Source organism: Acinonyx jubatus, chromosome C1 (genome assembly GCF_027475565.1).
Source record: "Acinonyx jubatus isolate Ajub_Pintada_27869175 chromosome C1, VMU_Ajub_asm_v1.0, whole genome shotgun sequence".
Lineage (NCBI taxonomy): Eukaryota > Metazoa > Chordata > Mammalia > Carnivora > Felidae > Acinonyx > Acinonyx jubatus.
In genome coordinates, this window is record NC_069381.1 from 10849824 (window position 1) to 10862150 (window position 12327).

A 12327-nucleotide genomic window follows, 5' to 3' on the forward strand; every position below is an offset into this window, starting at 1 on the left:
CCCTGAGAGAATGCAAGTTATAGGAGAGCAGGAATGCTGGTCTGTTTCCTCTCCTGCTGTGTGCCCAGAAACGAAAACCATGGTAGGCGGTCAAGGTTGAATAGAGCAAATCTAGAATCTGACATCCAATAATCATGGAAGGGTGACCGACCAGAAGACGCTAAACTCTTGGGACAACAGTTCCCGTTTGGCAGATAGGCACTGGGAAAGGCCAATGAATATAATCCCTTTCTCCCAATTTGCAATTTTTTAAAAAGTAGGCTCCACACTCAGCACAGAGCCCAACCTGGGGCTCAAACTCAGGACCCTGAGATCAAGACCCGAGCTGAGACCAGGACTCGGAAGCTTAACTGCCTGAGCCACCCAGGCACCGCTCCCTTCCTCCCCGTTTGCAGAGGAGGCCGCTAGAGGCCAGGAATCTTTGTGTCCCTGGCCCTGTCATGTCACCGGCTGTGAGGCTTTCGGTAAGTCCCTTCTCTGGGCATCAGTTTTCCTATCTGTAAAATGGGAGAAATGGATTCACTCATCTCTGAATTCCTGCGCTACTTTCAAGACTCAACAGGCACCATCAGCAGGAGAATGAGTAGAACTTTCTTCCAGGTTTCAGAAAATCTCTATGTACATTGCCAGCCCAAGGTCAGATGACGTTTTTGAAAGGGGAAATGCTCTTGGCAAGTGGCCAACATATTTTTACATCTTCTGCTGAATGTGGCTGCCATGGTGCCTCTGTCTCCTTTTCATTTCTCAGACTCTCACGCCTGCAACCCAGAGGCAGCTGTGCAGGGGGAGGGGAGGGGCGGGGAGGGAAACACAGTAGTTCCCTATTTCCTTATCTTGGAGCATTTTCTTTCTCTCTTGTTTTAATTTTTTTTTTAAGAGAGAAAGAGTGCAAGCAGGGGAGGGAGGGAGGGAGGGAGGGAGAGAGAGAGAGAGAGAGAGAGAGAGAGAGAGAGAGAGAATCCCAAGCAGGCTCCATGCTCAGCTCGGGGAGGGAGAGAGAGAGAGAGAGAGAGAGAGAATGAGAGAGAATGAGAATGAGAATGAGAATGAGAATCCCAAGCAGGCTCCATGCTCAGCTCGGCACAGAGCCTGACACAGAGCTCGATCCCACGACCGTGAGATCATGACCTGAGCAGAAATCAAGAGTCAGATGCTCAACTGACTGAGCCACCCTGGTGCCTGTGTTGGAGCATTTGCTAAAAGAATGTCTAAAAGGGCTGGAACCGGGGCATCTGGGTGGCTTAGTGAGTTGAGCGTCCAACTTCAGCTGAGGTCATGATCTCCCGGTTCACGGGTTCGAGCTCTGTGTCGTGTTCTGTGCTGACAGCTCAGAGCCTGGAACCTGCTTCGGATTCTGTGTGTCCCTCTCTCTCTGCCCCTCCCCCACTTGCGCTCTGTCTCACTCTCTCTCTCTCAATAATAAATAAACATTTTTCAAAAATGAAATAAAATAAAAGGGCTGGAACCACTTCTGTATGCCTGACAGAAACAAGGGCTTCTATGCACCAAGAGCCAGGTGCAAAAATGTTCACAGCTGCTTTACTCATAATATCCCCAAGCCAGAAAGGGAGCAAATAAAAACATACATAATGGGACATTCATCCAGTGGAATATTATGCAGCAGGTAAGAAGAATGGAGGACAGGTATACAAAGACCCGGATAGAATGTTGAAAGAAGTCAGTCACAAAAGGATACACACTGTATGATTCTGTGCATTTGAAGTTCAAAAATGGGGAATAGTAGTTGAAGGTGATAAAGGTTAGAAGTGGGGTGACTCTGGGGAGTCTTGAACCGGGAACGGGTTTGGGGCAGCCTTCTTGGGTCCTGGGAATGCTCTAGATTTTGATCTGGGCGGTGACTGTACATGGGTAGAAACCCATCGAGCTGTCCACGTAAAGAGTTTTGCACTTCACTAAATGTCAATTGTGTTTTGAAGAAAGAAAGAAAAAGAAAAAGAAGGAAGGAGGGAAGGAAGGAAGAAAGGAAGGGAGAAAGAAAGAAAGAGAGGAAGGAAGGAAGAAAGGAAGGAAGGAAGGAAGAATGAATAAGTAAAGGGCTGGCGCCAGAGGGGAGTTCCAGCACAGGGGGACCCCCCCCCCATCAACAGGGGATTTCCATGAGATCGGGTGGCAGTTCCCACTGCCTCCGGCAGCCCACAAAGGCATTAACTCAGAACTCAGCACGTCTGGCCACGACTTCCTCCTGAGCAGCCCGGCCCCCAGAAGCCGAGAGGACACAGGGCCCAGCTGCTTCTGGCCCAGGCTGCTGGTGCTCCTCCTCTCCCCTCCTACCTACCCCCTACCCTTCCCCCCTCCCGCCCCTTTCCTGAGAGCCAGGCCCTCCCAGTGGGCCCCATTTCTCCACCCTTTGCTCTCCTCCCCCAACAGTGCTCCACCATCCAGGATGAGCTGGGCGATCCCAGCCTGGCACCTTCCTCCCGGCCTCTCTGGCTCGCTAGTCCCACAGCTGGTACTCCGGTGCCAGCCGAGACGCTGGAGAGTCTAGTTCAACTGGCAGGACTATGTCCTTGACCCTCCGATCACAGGTATGCTGAGTGACCCCAGCCTCAAGAGCAGCGACGTTATCACCCCACCCCTCCCTGACCCAGAACAGTTTCATTCCTGTTGGGAGTTTTTCTCCAATAATAAGATCCTCCTTTTACTGAACTTACGAGCCACGCATTGCTTGCTGCACTTGACAGACATCGACTTGGTCGGGACTATTAATAACCCCATTGTACAGATGAGGAAGCTGAGGCTCCACAAGACTGAATGACTCACCCGAGGAGCTGTAGCGTGACTGCAGAGCCAGGATTTGAACCCAGATAACCCAGCTGCAGAGCCATGTGCCCAAGCATCGACCGAGACTGCCTCATATAGAAACAACTCTAAACATCAGTGCCCGCATTTCGAATGGTGCCTGGGGTTAGCTAAAAGGCAATACAGGTGAAAGAAAGGGTTAAGTTTCTAGCAGGAAAATATCTCAATCTCAAATGATGCAATTTTTTGTTTTTTTTTTTTTTTAACATTGAATTCCATGGAACTAAAACCAAAACGAAACAAAACCCTTCCCTCCCTCTGGCCAAACAGAGGGCCAGTTAGCCCAAAGGTCTGTCCAAACCTGGTGCGGATGCTCTGCAAGGTGGATGCCTTCAGCTTGCAAGGCAGGCTGCCGACGGACACATTGACAGCGGCCAGCATGCATCTACCCTTTCCTGTAACTGGATTTGCCAACTTTCTGACTCAAGCTCTCGTTTTATCCTTCCATTTTTATCTCTGTTCTCCAGGGAGTGGATCTCCAGTCCTGACTGTCTGGACTCTCCTGCTGCGGTTAAAGTGGCGCGCGGTGGAGGTCAATAGATTTCCCTGGGCCAATGATCAGCAAGCTGACGGTCACAGCCATCGTGCCAATCAGCCGGGGGCATAGGCGGGCCTTAGGAAAATCTAGGCCAATGGCCTTTCAGTTTCCCCCAGGTAAGGATTCCGACTGGCCTCTACCGCGCACAGATGGTCAGGGATCTGGGAGTGCCGGAAGCAGAGAGGTGGGAGGTGAAGTCAGGCCATACCTTTGGGGGACCTGGGTGGCTGGGTTGATCTACTCTGAGTTCACGTCTCAGCTATGCCCCCTCATTAGCTACTGACTTTGGACAAACACTTCACCTCAGTCTCATTTCCAGTTTGAGGTTGAAAGGAGGTAACACACATAAATTGCTTAGCACAGCCCCTGGCATGTAGACAGATGATGGAGGGTGACCTCATAAGTTAACGGGTATGTTTTTTATTCCCAGTTTTTGTTAGTTTCAAGATCCTCTCCGCCCCCCAAAATTCAGGCAGATGTTACCATCTGCCTCCAGCAAGGGAGGACACAGTGTAAAAAAGAGAGCCAAACAATCCTGGCTTTTGGATTTTGAAAGCCTGGGAAATAAGGGGAAACAGAAAGGACTGTTGTGTATGGACAATAGAACGGGGGTGGGGGGGGCAAAGTGGGGAGAAAGACAGGGAAGCTGGACTAGCAAGGATCCCTGCCTCTTAGGGCAAAAATAAAGGTTCCCAGGTCAGGAGGAGGAGGGAGAGTCTGAAAGGAAAGGAGGAAAACTGACAATGAGGGCCCTGGGCTATGTCCCATCATGTCCCTATCCGGTGTGGAGCCAGGGAGGGCAGCGAGACCCTGGACTGAGTGGCCATTCGATAGATCTAGGCAAACGGGTCTGAGACAGCTCCCCAGTGTTTTTCTCGCCCCAGCAAGGAGCAGGAGAAAAATGGGCCCCAGGGACCCAAAAGTGACGCAGCAGTAGGAAAAAGTGGGGACTGCCAACTCAAGTGTCTTATGGGAGCCAGGCAAATTTTGCAGATGAGTGAATCCAGGCCCCGTGTTGATAGGAAATGGGGGGAAACTGTGGCTAATCCACTGGGGGCATGCCTGTTGTATAGGGGCAGCCGCCACAGAGGAGGGTCCCGCGGATCACGGCCCCATTGGGTCGTGTGCCCAGAGTGATCTGCCCCAGGTGTCTAGATTCTGTTTTGTTTTGTTTTGTCTTTACGAGACATGAAAATCTTTATTATTTTTTACAAGACATGAAAATCTTTTTTTTTTCCTTTCAAATATCTTATGTGAAAACTCCCATTGCAGGTTATTGGCAACTGATCTTTTAAAATACTGTATAGGTCAGGGGGCACCTGGGTGGCTCAGTAAGTTAAGCGTCCGGCTTCGGCTCAGGTCCTGATCTCGCGGGTCGTGGGTTCGAGCCCCGCGTCGGGCTCTGTGCCGACGGCTCAGAGCCTGGAGCCTGCTTCTGATTCTGTGTCTCCCTCTCTCTCTGACCCTCCCCTGCTCACACTCTGTCACTCTCTCACTCTCTCTCAAAAATAAGCATTAAAAAAAATTTTTTTAATACCATATGGGTCAAATAAAATGGATCTGTGGAGTACATGCGAATCAGAGGACGCCAGGTAGTGACTCACCGGTCCTGCCAGCTTCCCTCAGGCTCAGCACGGACCTGCGGGGACCCACAGCCCAGCAGCCAGTCTGGGAACAGGGACGGATGGCATCTGCCCCAGATGTGCCCCCAGGAGGCTTTCACTTGACACAAGGCTGCAGAATTTAGGTGCAACCCCAGCAGACGGGGGAGGGAAACATTTCTGCCACCTGGCAGAATAGGAGCTCCTGAGATAAATCAGGCTGAGTCATGGAAAAATAGTTCCGTTTCCTGCAGGTTCGAGTTTGTGATCTGAGTCTCTCCCCTCTTCTACTGATCTAGGGAATTTAACTATTTTTATGCTGCACATGTTTTGGGGAATTCTTTTTTTTTTTATTTTAATGTTTGTTTATTTTTGAGAGAGAGAGAGAGAGCGAGAGGGAGGGTGAGCAGGGGAGGAACAGAGAAAGGGGGAGACGCAGAGTCTGAAACAGGCTCCAGGCTCTGAGCTGTCAGCACAGAGCCCGATGCAGGGCTCGAACTCATGAACCGTGAGATCATGACCTGAGCCGAAGTAGGACATTTAACCGACTGAGCCACTCAGGTGCCTCGTTTTGGGGAATTCTTATTTCCATTTTGTCCCTATGTATTTTTCTATTTAGGTTGAAGTCTTTACTTTGAAATAGTAACAGATTCATGGGAAATTGCAAAAAAAAAAAAAAAAAAATTACAGGAAGGTTTTATGACCTTCACCCAGTGTTTCCCCGTGGTAATATCTTGTGTAGCTTTCATACAACAGCATGGCCAGGATGTTGACGCTGGTACAACCCACAGAGCTTATTCAGTCATGGAAGTGCTCACAGACTTTTTCAGCTGAACCCTGCAGACGTCCCGGGAGGGGAGGCAGGGCAGAGACTCAGTCAACCAAGCAACATACTTTTTTTTTTTTTTCAACATTTTTTATTTATTTTTGGGACAGAGAGAGACAGAGCATGAACGGGGGAGGGGCAGAGAGAGAGGGAGACACAGAATCGGAAACAGGCTCCAGGCTCCGAGCCATCAGCCCAGAGCCCGACGCGGGGCTCGAACTCACGGACCGCGAGATCGTGACCTGGCTGAAGTCGGATGCTCACCCGACTGAGCCACCCGGGCGCCCCACGACTGGGCTTAATTTCTGTTTCAAGTCCCCGTTCTGCTGGGCGGGAGACGCTGAACCACAGTTCATCGGAGTCTGCCCACCGCTTGTTCTGGGTTGTGTCCGTACCTCTTTTCCTGGTGAAGGGAGCTCACAGAGTTCCAAGCCCCGGGCAGGGGCCCGCGGCAACCTGGCCTTCTCTGGCACCTGCTGCGATGGCCTCATTTCTGTCTTCCGGGCGGCAGACGTGCCCTCCCAGCCTCCTGGAAGCCCTCTCTTCGCCCAGCTTCTCCATCTTTCTTCTCTTGGCCTCTTCGCAGGCCCACGGGAGACATTGGCAGGGCCTGTCACAGGCCCTGTCACTCTGAGGGCACAGGCGTCTCGGCCCCTCTGCCAACCACTCCGTGACCATCCCCTCCCACGCCATACGGGGTGAGAGACACCTGGGCTCCCCCCCCAACCCACACCCACTCTCACAGCTGGCACAGGGCCATCGCGCCTGCCACCACTCACCTCTCTGGAGACCCACGTCCTCATAACTGTTTCCACCCTCCTCGGCCCCTCTGCGCGGACCCCCAGCCCAGAGACATCTGACCTTATCTGGGTCTGGGCAAATGATTGTTGGATCTTAGTCCAACATTGTTGCTTAGTCTCCAAACCTTTTGTTAATGCCATAAACTTTACGCATGCCTGGGGCTCCCACTTTTGAAACTCGAAGCTCGGGTTCTTACGACGCCAAAGTCTTGATTCTTGATACTCAGAAATGGTATCTCTGCTTTTCTGCTGAATCTGGCTTAGCCCGAAGAAGAGCCACTGGCTGAAACAGCAAAGGGGAGAGAAAAAAAACCAAAACCGGGGGCGCCTGGGTGGCTCCGTCGGTTGAGCGTCCGACTCCAGCTCCGGTCATGATCCGGTCTGTGAGCTCCAGCCCCGCGTCGGGCTCTGTGCTGACGGCTCGGAGCCCAGAGCCTGCTTCGGATTCTGTGTCTCCCTCTCTCTCGGCTCCTCCCCTGCTCATGCTCTGTCTCTCTCTGTCTCTCAATAACAACTATTTTTAAAAGTTTTTTTCAATAAATAAAAAAGAAAAAAACAAAACAAAACCACTTTCGTCAATATCACTCCAGCAGTATGTGTGGAACGGATGGAAGACACTGTCGTGCTTTGGGTCCTTCTCAGCCAGCGGAAGCTGAGTCTCAGTTCCCAGACTCCTCTCCCACCCTCCAAACCCGGATCCCGAGTCCCTGAGAGCATCGCGGGCCACACTAGCATGAGAGCCAGTGTGGAGAGAAGTGTGTGGGCGCACAGAGCACAGGCAGCCTGGGTTCACAGCCAGGCGCCAGCAACCACCAGCTGAGTGAGCTTGAAAAAGTCACTTAACCTCTCTGTGTCTCAGTTTCCTCGTCTGGACAAGGGGGGCGGAGCACAGTACCTTCTTCCTAGGGTTACGAGGATGATTAACGAGACAGTACTTGGGACGCGTGTGGGACGGTGCCCGGCAAGTAGTTAGCGCTGTGTGAACGTCCGCTGCTATCGTCGTGACTTACTTATCCTAGAAGTGAATGGGTTTCCCGGAATCCAAGTCACCCAGGGCCCCGGCGCCTGCTGCTGGCGGTTTCCGCGCAGGTATCCCCGTGGTGAGTTGACCCGGAGAGGATCAGGGCCTCCGGGCCTGGCCTCTAGCACTGTGTTCAGCCGTTTGCAAGAGCTTCAAAGGGATTCTCTTAGGATCCTTTCGTTGCAGGAAACGGAAACTCATCAGACTAGTTTAAGTAAAAACAAGGAAACCCACAGGAAAAACAAGAATGCTGCTCAAGCACTAAGAGCTGGAAGGAAGGCGGAGAGCAATCCAGGAGGCTTCTCTCTCCTGCTCTCTCTGCAGCTGGCTTCCTGCCTCTGTTTGACCGGGTGGCCTCCCGGCACCTGCGGGTGCCTTGGCCTCTTCTTCCTCTTGGCAGAACCTATACTTGGTTCGTGGGTCTGCACCGACCCCCGTGATCCCAGGTGAATCCTGAGAGCCCACAGTGGTCTCGAAGGCCCTCGTCGGTGACGGGTTTCAGAATGAGTATGTGACCGAGTCCCCGCGAGGGAGGTATCAAGCAAGTTCCCAGGGAGCTTCTGGGAAGGGTTTCATCACTGATGGAAAAGCGATCACGGAAGAGTGACAGGGCCTGCAGCCTGAGGGAGTGATATGCAAGGCTGAGCAGTTAGGAAGTCCTCGTATCCTGGGCAAGAAGTCTGGACTCGGTGCTAGGGCCCTGGGGAACCGCGGCTCAGGCCTGTGTGTCACAGTGCTAACCGTGCGACACGGAGAAGACCTTCCAGAGGACGGGCTGGGAGCAGGGACGCCAGGGAGGAAGCATCTGGACGAACCACACTGCAGAGGAGACATAGAAGAAGGTTCTAGGGGATGGGGCACCAAAGAACATGGGTGATAGAGAGAATCGGGGCTGTCTGTGCCCACGGGCCTCAAGACGCTGTGCTCTAATGCCGTGAGGCCCTCACTAGCTCCATCCTGGGCTGTCTGATTCGTCCACACAGGCCCAGTTACACTGGCAACTCAGGTAGAGACGTATTTTTTGACACGCACATTTTCCAGGAAGTGGGATGAACCCGGTTTCATTTAAGCCGACAGTCCCACTACCCGATTTCACCGTGCACTCTATGAGCACAATGTCTCTGTCACGCAGCCCTGATTCAAGCTTCCGAGAGGCTGGCTCAGTATGTCACAGGTGACGCCCGCACGCAAGACACGTCCCTTCCCAGTGACTAATGTGAACCGCTCCAGATGAAGGCCACGTTCCAAGTACACGTACGTATGGGATTTACTGCTGACTCTGGCAAGAGTCACGCAGTGGAGACATTGCTCAGCCCCTCAAGGGTTTAGAAATGAGCCGCGTTAAGAGTAAGTAGGAAGAAGGAGTCACCTGCTCAGAATGGACTAAAGGAAAAGAGAGGCAGCAGGGAAGGCACAGGAGCAAAGGGTCCTGGCCTCCTTTTTTTTCTTCGTTTATGCTATTAATTTAATACATTCTTATTGAAAAAAATTATGTCCCCCATCACTCACACACACACACACACACACACACACATTTTCACTTTTCCATTTCTAAGGGTAACCAGAGTTTGGTTTCATTCCTCCCATGCATTTTCTTTTCTTTTTTTTTTTTTTTTTTGATATGTATTTATTAAGTAACCTCGGCACCTAACATGGGGCTCGAATTTACAACTCCAAGATCACCTGCTCTACCAACTGAGCCAGCCAGGCACCCCTTCCATGCATTTTCTAGGCATAAGTAAAATATATGTGTCTACATCTTAAAAAATAAAACCGTTTGTGTGGCATGATCATGTTCAGTCCCTTGCCTTTCTCAGTTAATGATACCTGTTGGATACTCTTCTCTGTCAGAAAGCTCTCCTTCTTTTTCACGTCCACATAGCATTCCGGCACAAGCCCACACCAGAATTTATTCAGCTCTCTTCTGGTAGCATTGAGGTTGGTAACCATTTTTCGCTGTTATAAGTAGTCAGCCATGAAAATCCTTGAACACCTGTTCTTGAGAACCTGGGTGAGTTCTATGTGGTTATCTATTCCCCTAAGTAGATTTTCAGCTTCACTTCCTGACCGATTGAGGACTAGTCACCAGCCAGAGACAGTGTAATATTTTAAATTAGCATCTTACCCACTCAGCCCGAGAGAGCAGAAATATTTGCCAGGAGAATGCTCAGAGGAGCGTCTTCTCCTCTTAGAATCCAGACGTTTGGAAAGGGACAGGCTGGTGCCCCAAGTGATCGTGTTCAGATGGCACTGGTTCCTGCAAAGTAGGTATTGTTAGCACCAATTAAAAAAAATTTTTTTTAATATTTATTTACCTTTGAGAGAGATAGAGAGACACAGTGTGAGCAGGGGAGGGGCAGAGAGAGAGAGGGAGACACAGAATCTGAAGCCGGCCCTAGGCTCTGAGCTGTCAGCACAGAGCCGGATGCGAGGCTTGAACTCCTCAACTGCAAGATCGTGATCTGAGCCAAAGTAGGATGCTTATCCGACTGAGCCACCCAGGCACCCCTTAGCATCACTGTTTCTACAGATGAGGAAGTTGAGGTTCAGAGGGGACAAGATATCTTCCCAGCGTCACACAGCTCATAAGCAGCAGAGGACTCAGAAACGAAAAGACGGAGCTAATGAAATCCCAGCCTCATCCTAAATTCATGGTTCAGGCTGGATCACGGTGCCTCTTAGGAGAAGAGATCGATGGTGGACAAAGGTAGGCGTCTACATCTGTCTACATGGCTGAGTTTGCAAGACCTGTTGGTTTCCTGTGGCTTCTGCAACAAACCACCACAAACTTCATGGCTTAGAACAACACGAGTTTATTATCATACAATTCTAGAGGTCAGAAGTCCAAACTCTGTCTCGGTGGCTAAAAGTAAGGTGTCAGCAAAGCCGTGCTCCTTCTGGAAGGCCCAGGGGAGAATCCATCACTGACCTTTTCCACCTTCTAGGAGCTTCTAGCACATTCCTGGGCTCATAGTCCCTCCCAGGACACATCGCTCTGCCCTCTGCTTCCACCACTACATCTCTTTCTCTGACCCTCATGCCTCCCTCTTCTAAGAACCCCTGTGAAGACACCCAGTCCACCAGGATAATCCAGAATAATCACTAACTGAATCATATCTGCAAAATCCCTTTTACCATGTAAGGTAACACATCTGCATTCGAATGGGCATTTGAATATGAATGTCTTTGGGCAGCCCTGATCCTTCCTGTCCCCTGGAATTCCTAGCCTAGTGGTTAACAGCAAGCACATACATCAGTTCGAATCCTGGTCCTACCACTTGTTAGCAGATGGAGGTGTGTAATTTCTCTGAGTCTCAGTTAGCCTGGCCTGAAACACCAAAATAATAGAATTTCCCTTCTAAGGCTGTTCTGAGGATTAAACAATACAATGTTCCAGAACTCTTGAAACATAGTGCTCAGTAAATGGGAATCATCGTCTTCCCCCACTGCCTGTTATGGTCACGGCTAACAGAATTTCCACCGTTCGAGATTTACTTCTTTGGCTCTTTCCCCAAAGACATATCTTGGGCCCTTGTCAGTCAAGTCTGGCTCCTCAATAAGACCCAGCGAACCAGAGAAGAATCAGAGAAACTCACCGTGTAGAGGGAAAGGGCTGCGAAGGGTAGGATGACAAGGAGAGACGTGGCAAAAAAAAAAAAAAAAAAAAAACCCAACAAGTTTGACAGTTTCTAGTTTTGCCTGTGGCTCTGCTTTGGATGGGAATTTCTCCAGCCTCTCCTCAGATTAGCCAGGGTGAGCTGCCTAAAAGGAACACTCTGAGGATGATTTGCTGAGATAGACCTGCCCGGTTAGGTTTGCAGCAGAGCTGGTGGCTCTGGAGTAGGATCCAGGCGTGGAAAAGTACTGACGCCCTTTGCCTGCAGGTCGGAGCTGCAGCCGCTCTCTGAAATGATCTTCCCCAGTCCAGGCCTCTCAAAGTCGGTCTTGCAGAGTGAAATGAAAGCCAGATTCTGGGTCTTATCTGAAAGTGGGACTGTTTCCCATCAACCATTTGGAGACTGGAAGTTTCCCAAATTCACGGTCTAAACTTGGTGATGGACTATACAGCTCTCCGATGTGAGCTTGTCAGCACAGGCACCTGCCTACACAGAGAGTTCTCCCCATTCAATAAAATAATGTGACTATTTGGGGCTCTCATTCATCCCCCCCAAAAATTAATTAAGCACCTGCCGAGGGCCAGGAGAAGTGGGCGGGACACAGCGGTCCCTATCCTCAAGGAGAGCAGGAGGCAGACTTTGTAAAGAGTTAAGCCACGGTGCAGAGTGAGACAGAAGCGACTTCTTTTCCTGAAGGACAGACAGGAGAAGCAGGGAACCTTGTCTCAAGGGGGAGAGTGTGTGCACAGTGACAAGGAGTTCTCCCAAAGCAGGGAGAGCGCGGGCCTTGGAGCCCCCGAGCTGGGATCTAACTCCTGATACTTCCCAGCTGTGTGGCCTTGGGCAATTGATGACCTCACCTTTCAGAGCCTCAGCTTTCTCTTCTATAAAATGGGTGTAACCCAAAAGTATCCCTGAGGTTGTTACAAGGATTAAGTGGGCTGGGCAGTGAGTAGCTGCCTGGCAACAGGTCCATAGTGAGATGTTACTGTCATACTCATGGAGACGCATCACTGTTTCCCTAAATGCTTTCCTCACCCCCAAATCACAAGACAGCCCCAAATATGCCTATTTGTGGACACGAGGGTCCTGTTAGACAGCGAC